At 39.1% G+C, this 18,586-nt stretch overlaps 1 protein-coding gene across 1 annotated transcript in view; it reads right to left on the minus strand.

The window, feature by feature from the left end:
• NALF1 (NALCN channel auxiliary factor 1) overlaps positions 1 to 18,586 on the minus strand; it is a 607,449-nt gene that overhangs the window by 174,003 nt on the left and 414,860 nt on the right. The gene's annotated exons all lie outside the window — the stretch shown is intronic.

Below are 18,586 nucleotides of genomic sequence, written 5' to 3' on the forward strand. Positions count from 1 at the left end.
CTGGGAGGTGTGATAACGCGCTGTAGCTTACCCGTCACAAAGATGCTCCCTCCACGGACAGCCACACACACGGCTCCCTTCTGCACTCCAGGTCCCTGTCCAAAATACTAATCACCTTCTCACACACATTGTTATGGGTTGAACTGTGTCCCCACATCAAGAAAGATAATGGTGGAGCCCTAACCCCTAGACCTCAGAATGTGACCTTATTAGAGACAGAGTCTTTACAGAGGTAATCAGGTTCAAACGAGGCATTAGGGCAGGTCCTAACACAGTATGGTTGGTGTCCTGATTTGTCAAAATGGGAAAATTGCATAGAGGGAAGACAATGTAAAAATTTAGAGAGCAGATCGCCATATACAAGCCTAGGAGAGAGGCCGGGGGACAGATTCTCCCTCGTGGCCACAGACAGAACCGATCCTGCCGACACCTTGATTTCAGACTTTAGACATCAGGACTGAGAATAAATTTCGGCTGTTTGAGCCACCCAGACTGTGGTAATTTCTTGTGGTAGAGCTAGAAAATGAACACACTCACTATCTAATTTATATAGCTATTTATGATTTCATGATTTATGGTGTGCCCGCCCCACCTACACGCAAACATGGAAGTTCCTGATGGCAAGATTTTGTCTATTTTGTTCATTGATCATCTGACGTTTGGAGCTGCTGAGAACAGCGCCCGGCATTCAGCTCTGTTCCATTAACACTTACTGAATGAGTAAATTATTTCAAGGGTCAGAATTTATAATATTCACATGTAATTTGCTGTGACAGTTGGAGCTAAGAACTAAAAAAAGAAGTTGGATTTAATGGCCCAATTATTAGTTAATATTGTCCCTCAATGTGACTTGTCAGATGTTGAAACGTGAAAATAAGACTCATAGGTTTGAATTTTTTTCTAATTATAACTCTACTTATCTCACAATTTCTAGGTGAAGTTAGTGGTTGGCTCACTGTCTGCTTTTGATCAGAAACTTAATTTGACATTGGAGTCTTATAATCATTAAATCCTGAATCAATTAAGCATCTTGAAGCATAACTAAGATGCAAAACAACAAACAAACAAAAGAAAAACACCAAAACAGAAATAAATAAGAAATACTATTGAAAAACTGGTGCTATCAGAATTAACTTGAGAAAAGGCTGATTTGTGGACATCATTAACGATCTGAAACCAACCCTGGTTGGTTGCTGTCATTTTATTGATGAGAGAGGGAAACACACAGAGAAATTAACTCAATGGTCAGCTTTTTGGACAAGACTCTCTTTTAAAGAATGGAAGGAAAGGTAGAGATTGCTCGCTACAATAATATATTTTTAGAAAAATGTTAACCATCTAATATGTGCCAGGCACAATAATTGGCTCTGGGGACAAAATGTGGAGGAAGGAACATCGAAAATGACATACGCACTACCTGCACGGGTAAGATATTTAGGGGTATCATCATAAAGCAGCTCTTTCCTTCTCTTAAGCATCCATTTACATTCTATGTGGTAGTTTCTTCTCACCTCTGTCAGTGGAACCCGGGACGGGTTCCAAGAAGTGTCTCCTCATTCCCAGATGATGAAACAGTGCCCTAAACACTTTAAGTCAAGTCATGGTCTCAGAGCAGGAATTCAAGTACCCAGCCCAGTGTAATAATAAAAATTCCAAACTTTGAGATTCTGATTGCTCCCCTGCCTCTTGTCATTGGCTTCTCTCTTTCCTGCTTCCTGTCTTCCCTTCTTGCTTAACCCCTGGCATCGGCACTCCTCAGTCGCAGGCTGATGGAAGGAGAACCTCTGTTACATGGGGTACTTTTGTGGAATCTTCAGGACTCCTCCCTTCCCAGTCCCTGGAGGCCCACCCCAGGCCCACCCCTGCACCCAGGCCAGTGCATCACTGGTCTAGCTGGTCCGCTGTGGTTGTTTCCCCGTCCCCAGGCATCTGACAGCACCTCTAGCTTCTTTGCACTATGCCCTTTGTCCCTTCAGCTGCTCTCTGACAGGATCTAAAGCAATCCCTTGCTTGCTGTCTCCTGTACAAGCCACGTGCTAAAGACTCATGCATCTCTTTTCCTGTCAAATTCTGTTAGTCGACAGGACAAATATCAGACAGAGACAGCCCCTTCATGCAGCAATTTTTCACGCCTCTGTTTCCAGTAGCGGCTGGCCAGGCTCTCATGGGTCAGATTTTCCAGGGGGTAAAGGACACATCAGTGTTTCTCTGTCTCTCTAAGTGTGTATCTACGGGCTCATTCTGGAAGGTGACATCTATCGTTTTGGGCCTTGGTGGGATCTGGGTGAAACAGTTCCATTTAATATCCTGTTTTATCAAGATTGCAAGAAGGATCTAGCCAGAGTGGACAGATGAGCATCCCATGCAGGAGTCGCACCCCAGAGGCGGTTGGGGTGGACGGGACAAATCATGGCTCGTGTCAGGAGCCGGAAGAATGTCAGTGTGTGGCAGAGTGTCGCGCAGTCCGGTGGAGGGAGGGAAGGAAGAGATGGAGAGGAAGATGCAGGAGGAAGGCACATTGTGAGGTCTTGTTATATCCGTGTTAACGTAGGAATTCATTAGAGACGTTTAAGATTTGCACTGATATTTTACTTACTGTAAAGAGTTATGTGGGAAAGAAGAAGATTCCCTTAACTTTGATTTATAGCTTACTGAACTTTCGGAAATTCCAGGATGGTTTTTCGATGTGAGTCATTCTGTTAAGGAGGAGGAAAAAGAAAAGGAGGAGGAAGGGGGAGAGCGGTAGAGGAGGTCAACCGCTTATTACCACGCTCACTGCGCTAGTCATTCGGCTTCATGGCAATTCACCCAGATCTTACACATTTTTCAAACTTATCACTACTTGCTATGAGCAGTGATGCTGTAAAGGTCTTTATCCATCAGGCCGGAATGATGAACTTGCGAGGTGACCAAAAGCCAATTTCTATACTCATTAGGAGTGCCTTTCCTCCTATGGGGGAGGATGTTATTTAATTTCTAATAACTCCATGGATCAATAGGCCCATGGCTTCCATTCCCATCGGTAGGAAAAGAACAGAAACAATTAAGATAAAATAGCTCGAAAAAACCATAGGGATTGTGTTTATGTCAACCAACAAAAGTTATTGATGATTAAATAAACCACAAAATATGAAAACAATCCTCTGATAGCCATCTCAGAGAAGTTGACAATGGATTCAGCCAAAGGGGGGAGCTGGGATTCTTGTTTTGTTTTTTTTAATGTAAAATCTTACCTGAACATAACTTTGTGTATTTTAAATAAAAACTGATAGAAAGGAAAAAATGATTTTCAAAATATATCTCCATCTAGAATTTTGGGTATCACAGCTGACAAAGAAATGAAAAGGAAACACTTTCCAAGATATTTGACTAAAACACTAAAAATCAAAATGCCACAAAATAAATGTCCAGACTGACAGCTGGGAAGATAGCTTTAAAGTGGTTAAGAAGCACAGACCAGAGGAAACTGTGGGATAATGTAACATACAAATAAAGTCACACCAAAGATACTTCTCAGATTTGTACTAAGTCTTTTAGCAACTTGTGTTACTCCTGTCCCTGTAAGCAGTGCACTTGAGTTACTATTTTGGTGGATGCTCACATGAAGGTATCAATTAAAAATTGTAATCTGCATTTTACTAGATGTCCCTAGTTCAGTAACTTGTTAAAATTATACTGGGAAATATTACTACGGCTTTCAGACTGACTCTGGTAGTAAGTAACTAATCTATTGGAGATCTCAGCCATGTAAAATAAATGAGACCTTAAAATAATGGTTTTTGGGAGTCAACACTGCCCTTACAAATGTGGGGACTCTGTGGTGTGACCACATAATACATCATTCAAAATGGGGCACTTGAGAGTGAAGGAGGAGCTATTAAAGATTTATTTTCTTTGTTTATTTTGAGAGTGAGTGAGCAGGGGGATGGTCAGAGGAGGAGGGAGAGAGAGCATCTCAAGCAGACTCCCCACTGAGTGAGGAACCTGACACAGGGCTCGATCCCACGACCCTGAGATCATGACCTGAGCCAAATCAAGAGTCGGACGCTTAACTGAACAAGCCCCAAGGAAGAGCTATGAATATTCAAGCTAAGATAAAGGAATAGATTGGCATCGTCTGAGGCCCACATATACACAAACCTTTCTGATGACCAGTCGGTAAGGTTGCTGACACTGCAGAGACTAATATCATTATGAAAGTGTTTCCTTTAGCATCTTTTTCTGAAATAAAAATGTACCTGTAGAGATATTATATATTCTTAACATTACTGAAACTTCAGGACAAATTCTGTCATTAGAGACTTTTTCTGTGAAAATCAATGAGATTTTCATAGGAGAGAAAAAAAAAACTGGTCATCAGAAAGGTTTGTGTATATGTGGGCCTCAGACGATGTCAATTTATTCCTTTATCTTAGCTTAAATATCATGACCAATGATGTCCCACTTCATTAAGCTGAAGAACATATTTTTGGGTTCCCATTTTGTGCTGGGTGCTAAGAGAGACACAAAAATATAAGGCATAGTTTCCTTCCACCCCAAAGAAATGAATAGGCCACCGAGGAGCTACATCAGCAATGAGAATGTTAATGTCTTCCAAGAAGACCAGCTTTTATAAGACAAGAAAAACGAATTAGTCTAGTTGGTTGCCTTTGTGTTCATGGCAGCAGGTAGCTGAAATGTCATTTTCAAAAACTGAGATAATCTTATTGACTGTTCTAAATGAGTTGATTCCACTGGTGACACTTTTACCTATGGTGGTGTTTCTTGAGTTGACTGATGACCATGCTCACTTGGTCAGCCACGGGGTGACACTAGGAAAAGTCAAGATCTTCCCAACACTGAGGTCTGTAACAGCCTCAGTGAAGGTCTTCAACTGAAGGCCATGGTAAACCTCCCAGTAACTATTCAGGGCTTCCCAGGAGATGCGACAAAAATCAGAACCACCTCCTAGTTCCTGTTGAGGTTCCAAGGACTACAGGGCTAAGCCTTTGAGATCGTCACCATGAACTCATAGGCATGTCTTTCTGAGGTTTACCCCTTTATGTTATTGCTGCTTCTGCTAGACAGCAAGTTTGTAATTTTCTCTGAAACTCTAATAGTTGGCTAGGGCTGTCATAACAAAATACTATAGACAGGAGGCTTAAAAAAATAGAAATTTATTGTCTCACAGTTCTGAAGCTTAGAAATCAGAGATCAAAGTGTCGGCAGGTTTGGTTACTTCTGAAGCCTCTCTTTAAGGTGTATAGAGGGTCACATTTTCCCTGTGTCTTCATGTCATCTCTCCTCTGTGTCTGTTTCCAAATTTCTTATTATAAGGATACCAATCATACTGGGTTAGGGTGCCCTCTAATGACCTCATTTTAACTTACTTACATCTTTACAGACCCTATATATCGCCACATTTCAAAGTCTGGGGTTAAGACTGTCTTTGTGAACTCAGATGCCATAACAAAATACCTTAGACTGAGTGGCGTAAACAACAGAAATTTACTTTCTCACAGTTCTGAAGACTGGAAGTCCAAGATCAAGGTGCCAGCAGGTTATGTGTCTGGTGAGACATCTCTCCTTAGGTTGCAGAAGGCTGTTTTCCTGTTCATCCTCATGCAGTGTAGAGAGAGAGAACTGGTGTCTCTTCCTCTTCTTATAAGGGCACCAGCCCTATCAGATTAGGGCTCCATCTTTATGACCTCACTTAACCTTTGTCATCTCCTCAGTCTCTATTTACAAATACAGTCACACTGAGGATTAGCCCTTCAACATACAAATGGGGAAGGCAGCACAATTCGACCAACAATGGAAATATCCTGTTATCAAAAGAACTCTATTGTGGCCACTTCCACCTTTAGTTTTGGAGGCATGCAAGAGAGAACATTCAGGGAAGCTTCCCAATACCAGTGATCCAGGAGGCACTGTGGTCCCAGGAAGAACACATACACGGCTCTTTTCAATCAAGAGAAATCTTGATAACCCATTCCAATGCTGAAAGCACTCAAGGAAGCTGAGCTCCTATGACTGATTGCCAGGAGCGCAGTGACAGAAAATGATCATCACAGTGAGGACGACACTGCAAGGTATCACAGAGGCTCGGGAATAATGACATAGGGCACTCACAGAAAGTATCATGAAAAGCTCCATCACTAGCACTGAATGAAAGAACTGAAATAAAGTGCTCCAGTGTCATCCTTGTTCATTTAAGCTGCATCACATCAGAAAAGGTATTGTGGTTAGTGCAAGTCCCTCACAGTCCCGAGGATGGGTTTCTCAGCCTTCTCTCCTGCTCACACTCTCATTTCAGACTTCCTGAGGAGTGTGTGTGTACGTGTGTGCATGTGTGTGTGTGTCTGTGTGCGTATGTGTGGTGTGAGAAAGATTATGAAGTAAGAATTATAAATATTGTTTGATTGATATTAGTCACACTGCATGTGTGTGTTCAATAAATAAATAAATAAATATATATATATATATGAGATCAGTTAAGATAATGGCAGAGGCTAAAGGAAGCAAGGTGGCCCTGGGAAAATATTTGGAGGAGAGAACTCTTCTACCCTTTGTGGAAGGGAACACCTGTGACTGTAAGCCAAGGATTTGTTTTACATTGCCCTCAACACCACAAACATTGGTGGTCTCTAAGCACTGAGCTAGCCATCCCAGTAGGGAAACTACTTCAAGAAGCACCACGAGCACCAGTCCTGAAGTCTGCCATTCCAGAGTCCATCCACAAGTGTCTGCTTCTTCTCTTTCTAACCCCATTTAGGGACTGTAGCTGATTGCCTTCTTCCTGTCCCTTATATTTCCCTTCTCTTCTCCAGGCCTAGAGATGCCAAGAGGAAGAAGAATCACTTAGAGACGCTCCAGGACTTTGCCCGTAATCTGTGCGTTCCCGACATGAAGGTAAAACTTCCATGGAAGGTCAAGGAACCTGGATGAAAACTTGGAAGTGCTTTTCAAACACACTGCACCCACCTGGTACTTTTCCTGTAGACTGGCATGTCTGCTGTTAATTGCATGCATGTGTCAGCCAACAGAAAGGATTCCCAGGCACTCTGGTGTTATTGGAGGCAATCCCCCCAGGATTCTATTCTCATTTTGTGTGTGAGCTGTTCCCCAGTCTGCCAGAGTCTCTGTTTGCATTCAAACATTACTTGATATTAACATTTGGATTCCAACACTTTGATTTTTAGAGCTCCCCAAAGACATGACCTTGGGTTCATCCCTTTGCTCTATATTTGTCAAGTAGAATAACCTATTACAGTTTCCAATTTGTGGCCCTAAGGACTGAATTCCTGGTTCTTGTCTATTTAATTAGTGGTCATAGAAAGGAGGGGAATCAAAAACTTACTGTGATGTTTAATATTAATCTGTCTTCCTATACATAGAAAATTCCAACATCCTAAAAATAACCCAGGGATTGGCATATAAGGCTTATGATATAAATGATGGCCATCCTGAAAAGTGGTTAAAATTGGGGTGGCTAATATGCTGTTACATAATTGATCCTGATATAGATGAACTTGGCTGGTATTTATTCATTCTCCCTCCACCAGCCTGACAATGTTCCAGAAGCAGAAAAATAATGGGCAATTCATTTTTCACCCTGGTTGTCCTCTTCAAAAAAAGAATTTGGTACTTTTTCTCTAAACTTCATGGTAAAGGTTATAATTCCCACCTTTAAAAATCATTTTGAAAGAAGTGTGGAATGCTTCTCCTTGCAAAATGATTCTCTTTTCCGCATATTTTCTTACTATTTTAGCTATCTAAAGCAATAACCACAAAAGCTTAACATTGTTAAAATTCAGATTTTTCCCAGTTATCCAATGGATTCAGAAGAGAGAGATTCCACCCTCACCCCAAAGAAGAGGCATGTAATCTTAAATGTTGGCAGTTGTAACGAATTCATTCTTTTTTTTTTTTAAGGTGATTTGTTAGGTTTTCTTTTTTTTAAGATTTTATTTATTTATTTGAGAGAGAGAGAATGAGAGATAGAGAGCACGAGAGGGAAGAGGGTCAGAGGGGGGAGCAGACTCCCTGCCGAGCAGGGAGCCCGATGTGGGACTCGATCCCAGGACTCTGGGATCATGACCTGAGCCGAAGGCAGTCGCTTAACCAACTGAGCCACCCAGGCGCCCACGAATTCATTCTTAAACAAATATCCCCCCAAAAATCCTAAACAACACAGAATAAATGGACAATGTGAATACTAATGTTTAAGAACATATATACCCTCTGTGGACACTTCTCAAAACTGAGTGGAAGCATTTTTAAATGGTGGCCCTTGGGGTAATTCTTCTTTTGTGGAATAAATAAATATTCCACATATTTAGCAAGTTTTTCTAGATTGGAAATTCATTTATTTTTCTTTGCTTATTGCTGTCCCCAGTACAAATTATGTCCACACGTTATTTATGATAAGCAGACTTGACCTATTAATATTGAGTAATTTGATACCCATAAGTGTCTTTTTTTAAAGATTTTATTTATTTATTTGAGAGAGAGAGAGAGAGAGAGAGCCCAAGAGGGGGTAGGGTCAGAGGGAGAAGCAGACACCCTGCTGAGCAGGGAGCCCGATGTGGTACTCAATCCTGGGACTCCGGGATCATGACCTGAGCCGAAGGCAGTCGCTTAACCAACTGAGCCACCCAGGCATCCCCCATAAGTGTCTTGATGACTGACATTTCTCTCAACACAAAATATAACGTTCAGCATATAATTAATACTTAACATATATTTGTTATATGAATAAGAGAATGAATTGATGGTAAGAAAACCTAAGCAATACATTCTTCCAAGTTGAAGACAAGAGAAACAAAATCATTCTCTTTGAATTTTGACCAATTAGAAAATTCATTTCCTCACTCTTGGCCCTGAGCATTTCTATAAGTGAAGAAGGCTGAATCCTGGGAGTGGTAGAAAAGCTTCTGTTTTAGAGCAGAATGCCTTGGTGGCACTGAAAAATGTCTATCTTAATGAGTAGGCTGGCCATAGATTACAGGAAATACAACTCTTGCAACCAAAACCCCCACAAACCAATCCAGCTATGGGTTGCATGCCTGGCATTACTGTAGAAGCCTCAACTCAGTGCCATGGCTAGACATAGAGACCCGCAATAAAAATTTCAGAATCAGCTCTCTTACTATTTGCTTAGTGCAGAAAAAAATGGACGTGGGGAGCTACTCAGAAAATATATATATATACCTAAGATAGATATGTGTTATGTCATATTCTGAGGAAAGAAATGTTATTCAACCTTTCACATAAACATATATGTATATACAATTATATATCACATGAACACATATATACTATGTATTTGCACAATGGAGATACACACACATATAAAGTAGAAAAATGTTCAAACTTGCCTGAGTGTGTGCACGTGTGTTTGTGTGCTTTGTGTGTGTGCACAGGTGTGTGTGCGTGTCTCCATATAAATGAACACTTACTCTGAGATACACAATAAAACACCCACAATAGAGTGAGATGTTCAACATTCACAGCTCATCTAACCCGTACTGTACTTCCCTAAAAATAAACCATCAAAATTAAAAGAAAACAAAACAAGACACACACACACACACACACACACACACACACACACAGTGCCGGAGAGAAGAAATCAGTTTAGTTGATGAAAAAAAGGTCCCCTCTCCTGTCTGCTCTGTCCCAGGGCCCCTCAGAATTCCATGGTCTGGCCACATCACCACCATGATACATCTGCCCTGAGTCTCTTGCCTGCAGAACGCTGATGAATTCAAATTCCCGGGATTTCCACTCCAGAGAAGAGTTTAGACCTTCTTAAGACCCCACCAACACTCTCAGGGTTTAAAGTAATGGGGAGGGGCGCCTGGGTGGCTCAGTCATTAAGCGTCTGCCTTCGGCTCAGGTCATGATCCCAGGGTCCTGGGATCGAGCCCCATGTTGGGTTCCCTGCTCAGCGGGAAGCCTGCTTCTCCCTCCCCCACTCCCCCTGCTTGTGTTCCCTCTCTCGCTGTGTCTCTCTCTGTCAAATAAATAAATAAAATGTTTAAAAAAAAATAAAGTAATGGGGAAATCCTGAGACACATTACAAAGAGGAAAGAAGTAGCAGGATGCCCCAAATCTTGGCTTTGATTTCTATTAAAATGGCTTTGATTCTTCCTTTATAAACATGCCATTAAAAAGACCAAAGTAAAACAACCATTGAAAGCGGGAAAAAACAAGAAGGTATGCAATAATTACATTGTTCTGTGTATCTTATTGCTGCAAAATTAAGTTATTTATATAAAATGATGTTAACTAAAGTCAATGCATAATAATACTCCTTTTAAAAGACCATAATGTTGCATTTAAACAATTTTACAAGACCATAATGTACGATAAAAATGAGACTAGACTTAAAATTTTGCTAATTGTCTGTATGACATTTGCTTAATACCATATTTATACCTCTACCTCAGAATTGTGCACTGTCTCATGCATGTAATTGTTTAATAAATGATTCACAAATTATCTAATTTTCTAGCTTTTCAAACATAATTAGGCATATTAACATATATGAATTTAGCCTATTATCAATTAGTTATGCAAATTGAGGCATGGATTATTCAATAGAGTAGCTAAGTTTTTTTTTTAATAGTAAACAATTTACTTGCTGGTTATTTTTTTTTCGATATAAGTATGCTTACCTTAGATAACCTTAAGAAAAATTTGCATTCACAGAATAAATATCAACAGGGAGAAGGGAGAACACTGATTGCTAGCCTCTTAGGAGGTCTGGGTTGGAGCCTGAGAAACTGTTTTTCTAACAAATTTCTGGTTGACAATGATGCTGCTGATTTGGGATCCACACTTTGAAAACTGCTTCAGGACAAAGTTAACCTCAAGGAATTGCCAACACTGAGATTTCAAGGTACAGATCACCAGCAGTTAACATTTATGAGTGGAGATTAAAAAGGGCAGGATCATCAGATATTCCAAATTAAAAATCAGTTCATTCCAGTAAGTTTGATTTTTTTCAACCAATTCATGAAATCTAAGCAAAGCTTTTGGAAATTAGTTCTGCTAATAGTGAAATGTGTTATTCTTGTTCTTTTAGATTAAGTTTACCCATTCTCAATTACAATGTTTAAGTACAATGGAAAGTTAGCTATAGATCAGATTTTAGAAATGTTTGAACTATTGAAGAACAACTCTGCAAATTATTCCAAGCATACTACGAACTGTCATCGAACTCTTTTGAAAATAAAGCCTGTAAATTTTTGCTCTATTCAGTCAAAATAAAGTGGAAAATTTAATCAAAATATTTGATAAATAAATCACCAAAAACACTTCAGCTTTGGATTTTTTGTAGCGCTTTTTAGTATTTTTAGCAATAGAAAACAAAGTGTGTAAAAAGGAAAAATAAAACTATAGTTTTATAAAAGCAAGGAAGGAACAGAACAGATTAGTCTGAACAAAATAATGTAATAAGAGTTCAAACAGTGTTCAAGATTTAATTTTGATATTCTAGCATAAAGCCTTGGAATATCGCAACTCATAGAAAGAATCTTTCGAAGGAACTCCTACTTTTAATTAGATAAATTTATACTCTGTAGCAGAATTGCATGGTATTTGGAAAGCCTACAGTTTTGAAGCACCCAAAATCCACAAAGTATTTAAAATAATAATAAGTACACATTGTTCAGTTTTGTCACAAAAATATTTTCAAACAAAGGTGGTATGACTTGAAACAAAAAATGTGATGTTTGCATTCAAATATTTATCCATTTAAATATAAACAAAGTTATATTGAGAATAAGCTCCAATTAGTAAAATTGTCTCTGAATTTCTCAGCTAAAGACATTTTTTCTAAATTAAAAATAGTATAGCATGATCAGAGTTAATTGGACACGTTGATATTTTCAAATTTTATGAACATAAAACAAGACAATGTAAAAATGCATCTTTGATGAAGATTGCAGAAAATTATATTTTTAAAAAATTAAGATCATATTTTAAAAAGCATCCCACAGGAAAATACCACAGAGATAGAGTGTTTGGAGAGACACAGCCAATACACCAATTAAAAGTATGTGAGAATATATCAAGAATAATTTTTCTGTTTGTGTTACTATTTAATGTTCCACTAATTTGTATGAGGTTATTAAGGGCTGTTTTTAAATATGCATGGATTCTTCTCTTTTTTATTTTTGAAAGGAATTTCATTAAAAATGATTTTTGTATATAACTCTTTTCTAAGTCAACCAATTTAATAAAACAATTTGTTGGTTAATACATATATCTTTTAAGTACATATTTCAAACACCCTTTTTCATATTCAAAATTGTCTCCAAATGGGCAACAAATGATATGGTTGATCAAATTTTACTATACTGCTCTTGTATTTTTCCAAAATGTGTTTTATCTCTTTTCTGAACTGTCCTATCTTTGAACGTTAGTAAAAAAATAGCACACATTTAAAAATTTGCTTTTATTAACTTGCCTTAACACTATCAATTTTACTTTTTATCTTTAAAAGTCTCTTACAATCTTTTGAAGTTTTTTTTATTTATTTCTTTGAGAGAGTGAGAATGAGAGATAGAGAGCACGAGAGGGAAGAGGGTCAGAGGGAGAAGCAGACTCCCCGCTGAGCAGGGAGCCCGATGCGAGACTCGATCCCGGGACTCCAGGATCATGACCTGAGCCGAAGGCAGTCGCTCAACCAACCGAGCCACCCAGGCGCCCTCTTGCAATCTTTTGTAACAACACAGTTTGTCAAACAAACCTTGATATATCACTGTGCTCAAAAGTAACTAACTGGGCCAGTTTAGGTAAGACCCCACATAGGCATTCCTTTCCCTCTGAAATTATTTAGATACCTGATTAGCACAACCCCATGACATGGGCTCAAGAATGTGGCAGAATAAATGATGTCTTGATTATGTGTATATTTTGATTTGGTCAACATGTTGAACCCAGGGAACCTAGCATCAACTCTGGAATGCTAAAAAGATTTCATTTTCTTGTCCAGCAGTCCACTGATGACTATGCTGTCTCTTTAAAATAAAATCTGAAATATCTTTATCAAAACAAATACTGGAGATAAATTAAAGCAAATTATTATTTTGTCAACTGGTTTTTGTATGACAGGCTTTTCTCTAGAGCTGCTCATTTCCATGTCAAAGGAAAAAATATTATGCATCTCTAAAATAAACAGACCACTTTTAAATTATCCTCACCCAACTGAAAGAATTGTCACTTTAAAAAACAATGTTGAGCATCTTTTTTTGCTGTAATAATTGCCATTCAGCTCTAATAGCATGTGACTGGGGACACATGATTGGGTAACACATGTAGACCAGGGTGAAGGCTACAAGGACTTTTCACACAAGCAATCTGACCTTTTAATTGTTCTTGAATTAATTCATTAAGTTATTTATTTTAGCATTAAGCTGAATTGTGAGATGACACCCTTATCATTTCTTATAAAAAGGCATTTTGATCTCCATATCTGTTGAGGGTAGACGTTCAGACGGCCCCCAGGGACCCCACCTTTGTGCTTATGTGTACTCCCCTCCTCCTCAATGTGGGCTGGCCTAGCAAAACTGATGGGATGTGCTAAGGCCCCATAAGGCAGAAATTTCACCCTTACCAACTGACTCTCTCCTTTGCTGGCTTTGATGGGACAAGCAGCCACACTGGAGAGGCCCATGTAATCAGGAACTGAGCAAGGCCTCCAGGCAGTGGTCCTTAGTCCAACAACCCTCAGAACTTGAGTTCTGCTAACAACTACATGAACTTAGAAATGGATCCTTCCACAGTCAAGGCTTCAGATGAGGCTTCATCTCTGCCCAAGACCTTGAACCCAGAGCAAAGGAACCAGTTAAGCTGGAGTCCAGGGGAAACCCAGAGCAGAGAAGCCAGTTAAGCTGGGCCTGCACTCCTGTGCCTGGACTCCTGACCCACAGACACTGTGAGATAAGCCAGTATCGTTTTAAGCCTCTACATTTGTGGCAGTTCATTATGCAGCAATAGATAACTAATACAATACTTGACACTATATCCAGGTTTTATTTGAGTTACGTAAGTCATTCATGGCTTTTGCTTATAAATACATCAACTAGAGGTATCGTGCTGCAATTGCATGTTCACTAAGAGACACAGAAAAGTACGGGCTTCGAAGCAGGAGCTAAATGTGAAATCTGTGTGTTTATGCAAAGCATTTAAATTCTTTAGGCCTCAGCTTCCTTGCTTGTAGAAGGGGTTATTATATTATTCTTACCTAAGAGGGCTGGCTTCTTGAAGTATATGAAGTGACTATGTATCCACTTAACAGGTTATCTAGAATTACCACTATTAGTAGTTCAAATGATAACAATGTAATCTATGATTTTTAGGGTTTTTTTCCTTGTTTCTGGCTATTCTGCCATTCTGCTACCCCAACTCATCAGCTTTTCAGCCCAATCTATTGCCCCAAATGTCAGGCCTCAGCAAAAACTGTGTAAGAATTGTCTTGCTAGAGCCAGAGTTTTGTCACTATCAAGGTGTCTAGGTTTGGGTGCCCACAGGCCTGATGGTTTAGCCTCTGAGTTGAGTAATTGCAGCTTCTTGCCCCACATAGGGCTGGTGCTCCCTATCTGACCCCAAATTCTGCTTCCCACCCTTTCTTTTTCTTTTGCTCTGCCTTTTCACTCTGTTTCCATAATCTCTTCTGGTCTGGATGCATAGAAGGGTGATCATGGACAGAATTCAAAGTTTCTAATTCTTGTATTTAAAAATTATTTTAAGCTATTTATGAATCCCCAGTATCTTGCTTTCCTGTGTAATGAATGCACTTGCTCTAACAGAGCACATAGGCAGCTGGTAGAAATCCTGCTGAGTAAAGAGCCACTCTGCAGGCGAATCTGGTCTGGGGAAAAAAAAACAACAACAACCGGTATGTCTGGAGTGATTAGACATCCAGGCTACTCAATAACACTGTTTATTTGGTCTTTAAGATGCAAAATTCAATGTTTTAAATGTTCTCTGAAGATGAAAAAGAATGCATTTTTCATAGCTTATATGACATGCTGGATGTAATACTTAAGCAAGTTGCTAAATCAGTCCTGCAAAGCAGGGGGAAAAAGTGGTCAGTAGTTTTAATAAATGCTAAGCACTGAAGGCAGATGCTTCCACAAGGAAATCCAATACTTTCTCTCCCCTCAAAGATCAAAGAAAAGCAATGACTCACCTTGTTTAGGAACACTATATTTTTGATTGAAATTATATGCCTTTTCAGTTTTTTTTCCTTTTTATACCCAAACTAAGAGAATCTTATTTTTACTTCATATAACCATAATGAAGGTCATATGAAGTAACTAAAAAAAAGTGGTCCTAAGATTGTTTTAGTTTGTGGAAAGGAATACAAGCATAGAGTGCTATTATCCTTTAACCCTCTTAATTGGCTAACATAAAAGTAAGGCTGAAGATTTTTCAGTGTTAATTGATGATTTTATCATGCATCAGAGTGCAACTCATAAAAGTTTTGAAAAGATAAGTTTATTTACTGATCTTTCTGTAAAACACACACATGAAAATGTCATTGTCATGATAAAGGTAAACGTAAAACCCACTCTGAATTAGAACTTTTTGAAAGAGATATTAACCAAAATCATCCGCCCACTCCTACCTCGGGGTGGGATATTTTTCTCCTAACTAACATTTAATTCTGAAAAATCTTCTGACTGAAATTCTGTCAGTGTGCAACTTACAATTTGGAGGTTAAAACAACTCCTGAAACCTGCACGAACCATTCCAGAATGGAGGGAGTTAGAGAGTAAATGGCCGTTGAGGTCTCTCAGGAGCCCCATGACAGCTCCCCTGAATTAACAATGGCTTCAGTGGATTTTCCCACCGAGACAATACGGTTTATGTTCAGAAAATAAAAATAAATATTTTTGCAATTACTGTAATGGTCAGGTAGAGCTTTGAAAAAATTGTAAGGTTAAATTGACCCATAGAAAGCAAATTCTGAAGAAGAAACAGTTGATTCCTAAGAAGGCAGTTATCAAAAGAGCTTGCAGTATGTGTTCATGAAAACTTAGAGAACGAATTTCAGTACTAAATAATAAACAGGGATGTCAGAGATGAAGCTGGAAAACCAGCAAATATTCCAATGCTATCCATCATGTGTACTTCAGTAGGAATGGAAATTTGCTACAGAATGAATCCTATGGATTCTATACAGCATGGCCAAATAATATTGAGCCAGATAATGACAAAGGGTTTAAAAAGATGAATCAACAAAGAAAACCCAAGTGAACAGACTATCAGCTTTATGTTGAAAAAAGTTCTCAGGGCAGGAGGATTGGCTGCTGGCTGGGCCCCGAATGGTAGATGTCAGATCTTACCTCAATCAAATAGGTTCCTTAAAAAGGACCTACCACCCAATCACCACTGCAATGAAATAAAGATAATATTCATCGAACATTCAGTCAACAAACATTGATGGAATGTCAGGCTCTGGGATAGATGTTGGAGATACGATGAGGCACAAAACAGAAATGATCCTTCATTGAACTTATGGTCTTAGAAAGAAATTAATCAAATCACCACGTGAATATTGTAAAAAGGCAAAGTGTGAGAAGAAAAGGCCAGGTAGAAGGAAATCTGGGAAAGAGTCTGGGCAATCAGGGGAGATTTTGTTGAGGAACTGCTGTCTGGGATCCACCATGATTGATGAGCAGAGGTTGCTCAGTGAGGAACATGAGGCTTAGAAGCACAGTCTGCACGATCTCAGGGAGAATGACGACTCGGGCACATTCACGGCACTCGAAGAACATCAGTGGTGGTGAACCAGATGAGAGGAGTGAACATTCTCTACGAGCTCTGCATGCTGTCGCAAGTGTCCATCACAACAACCGATGAAATTGGTTTGAATACAGTTCTCATTATGTACATGTGGAAACCATGGCTTACAGAAAGTTTAAGCAACTTACATGTAGATATCCAGAAAGTAAACTGCAGATCTTGATCTGATGACATCAGTTAGTGTGAATTACATAAAGATACCAGACAGCCAGAATGGAGATTGCTACCCACACCCTCATCTGTCCAATATATCGCCTCTTGTAGTGCCCCAACCCTACACAAGCTTTCTTCAGAGCAAACCCAACGACTGTCAACGGGCCACCTTTCCCTGTCGATTGATTACTCCAGAGAGGGATAGCTTTTTAATTTGGATCATCAGATGCTGGGAATGGGACACACCATAACTGCAGATGAGAAGGGGTTTAATAGAAGTATATGTGATAATGAAATGAATACATACATTAATTCCTATAAATTCCAAAATACCAGAATTGGAAGGTATACCATCAGCTTCCAAAGGTGTAGTTTTATTACAAATTTATGAAAAAGTCTCTCTCTCTCTCTGTATGTGTGTGTGTATATATATATATACACATATATAATATATATAATACATATATGTAATATATTATATTATATATATATATTACCTTGGGCCACACTGTAAAATGGATTTACACCAGTGGTTAATGGTCAAAACATGTGAAAGATGCTGCCTTATAATCTGTCATCCACAGAACAGCCAGGGAAATTCTTTTATGATGCAAGTGTGAGCACGCCACCGTCTTGTTCAACTCTCCATGGCTTCTGCCACTGCAATTCAGAACCCGTGTCCTGGTGCCCAAATTCACCACTTACATCACTGCCGTTCTGCTCCAGGCACACTGACTGCTTGCTGTTCTTGGAACACGTCAAGCACCCCCTGCCTTTTCACACTTGCTCTTTCTCTTCCTGGAATGTTCTTCTCTCTGTATACCCTCACGATTTGTCCTATATCATCAGAGACGTGTCTCTTATCCACACGACCTAAGTAATAGCATGCTCCCAACCTTCTCGCTTTTTATCCTTTTGGACTTCTTTCCCCCCCTTCATTTCCATATCAATACCTGATATTATGATATGTATTTGTTTAGTTGTTTATATGGTGTCATCACCCCCTAGAATGTCAACCATTAGAGAACAGGAATTTTGTATGTTTTATTCACTTTGCAGCTCAGTGTCTAGAACAAAACATGTTCTTGGCACATAAAGAGCGGTCAACCAATATTTATGGAATGGATGGATACATTTCAATTCACCCTATCTGACTGCAAAACCTGAACTTTTAACTTATGTTAGTTTTCCCATGCATTAGGAAGATTGGACACAAACTGAAATTGGTTAAAACAATGATGAGAAGCAATTTATGATTAAAGGTGAAAAGTTGAATTAGAAGTTCAAGGAAGAAAGTGATACAGGAAAATGACATATTCAGTGTTTTCATAAAGAGAAAGGAATTGAAGTAAACCCTCAGTGATGCGAAGGCCAAAATAGGCAGGGATTATAACATTCAGGGAGAGGGTCATGATGCAAATGTAATGATTACCATTTCTAACCTAGCAGCCAATACAATATTCAAAGAGTCTCATTTTTAATGACATACTTTCAGTATTAGCATTGCTAAATATGCAGATTCCCTGTTGTTATTTTTCTGATTTGCACTATGGGAATTCTCCTTCCCCAAATTATAAGAGCGAAGATGGCAAAGCAAATCCGAATACAATCTACTAAAAGAATCAACTGA

The sequence above is a fragment of the Eumetopias jubatus genome, unplaced genomic scaffold, assembly GCF_037043125.1.
Source record: "Eumetopias jubatus isolate StellerSeaLion01/CBP00866 unplaced genomic scaffold, mEumJub1_p1.0 scaffold_3, whole genome shotgun sequence".
NCBI lineage: Eukaryota > Metazoa > Chordata > Mammalia > Carnivora > Otariidae > Eumetopias > Eumetopias jubatus.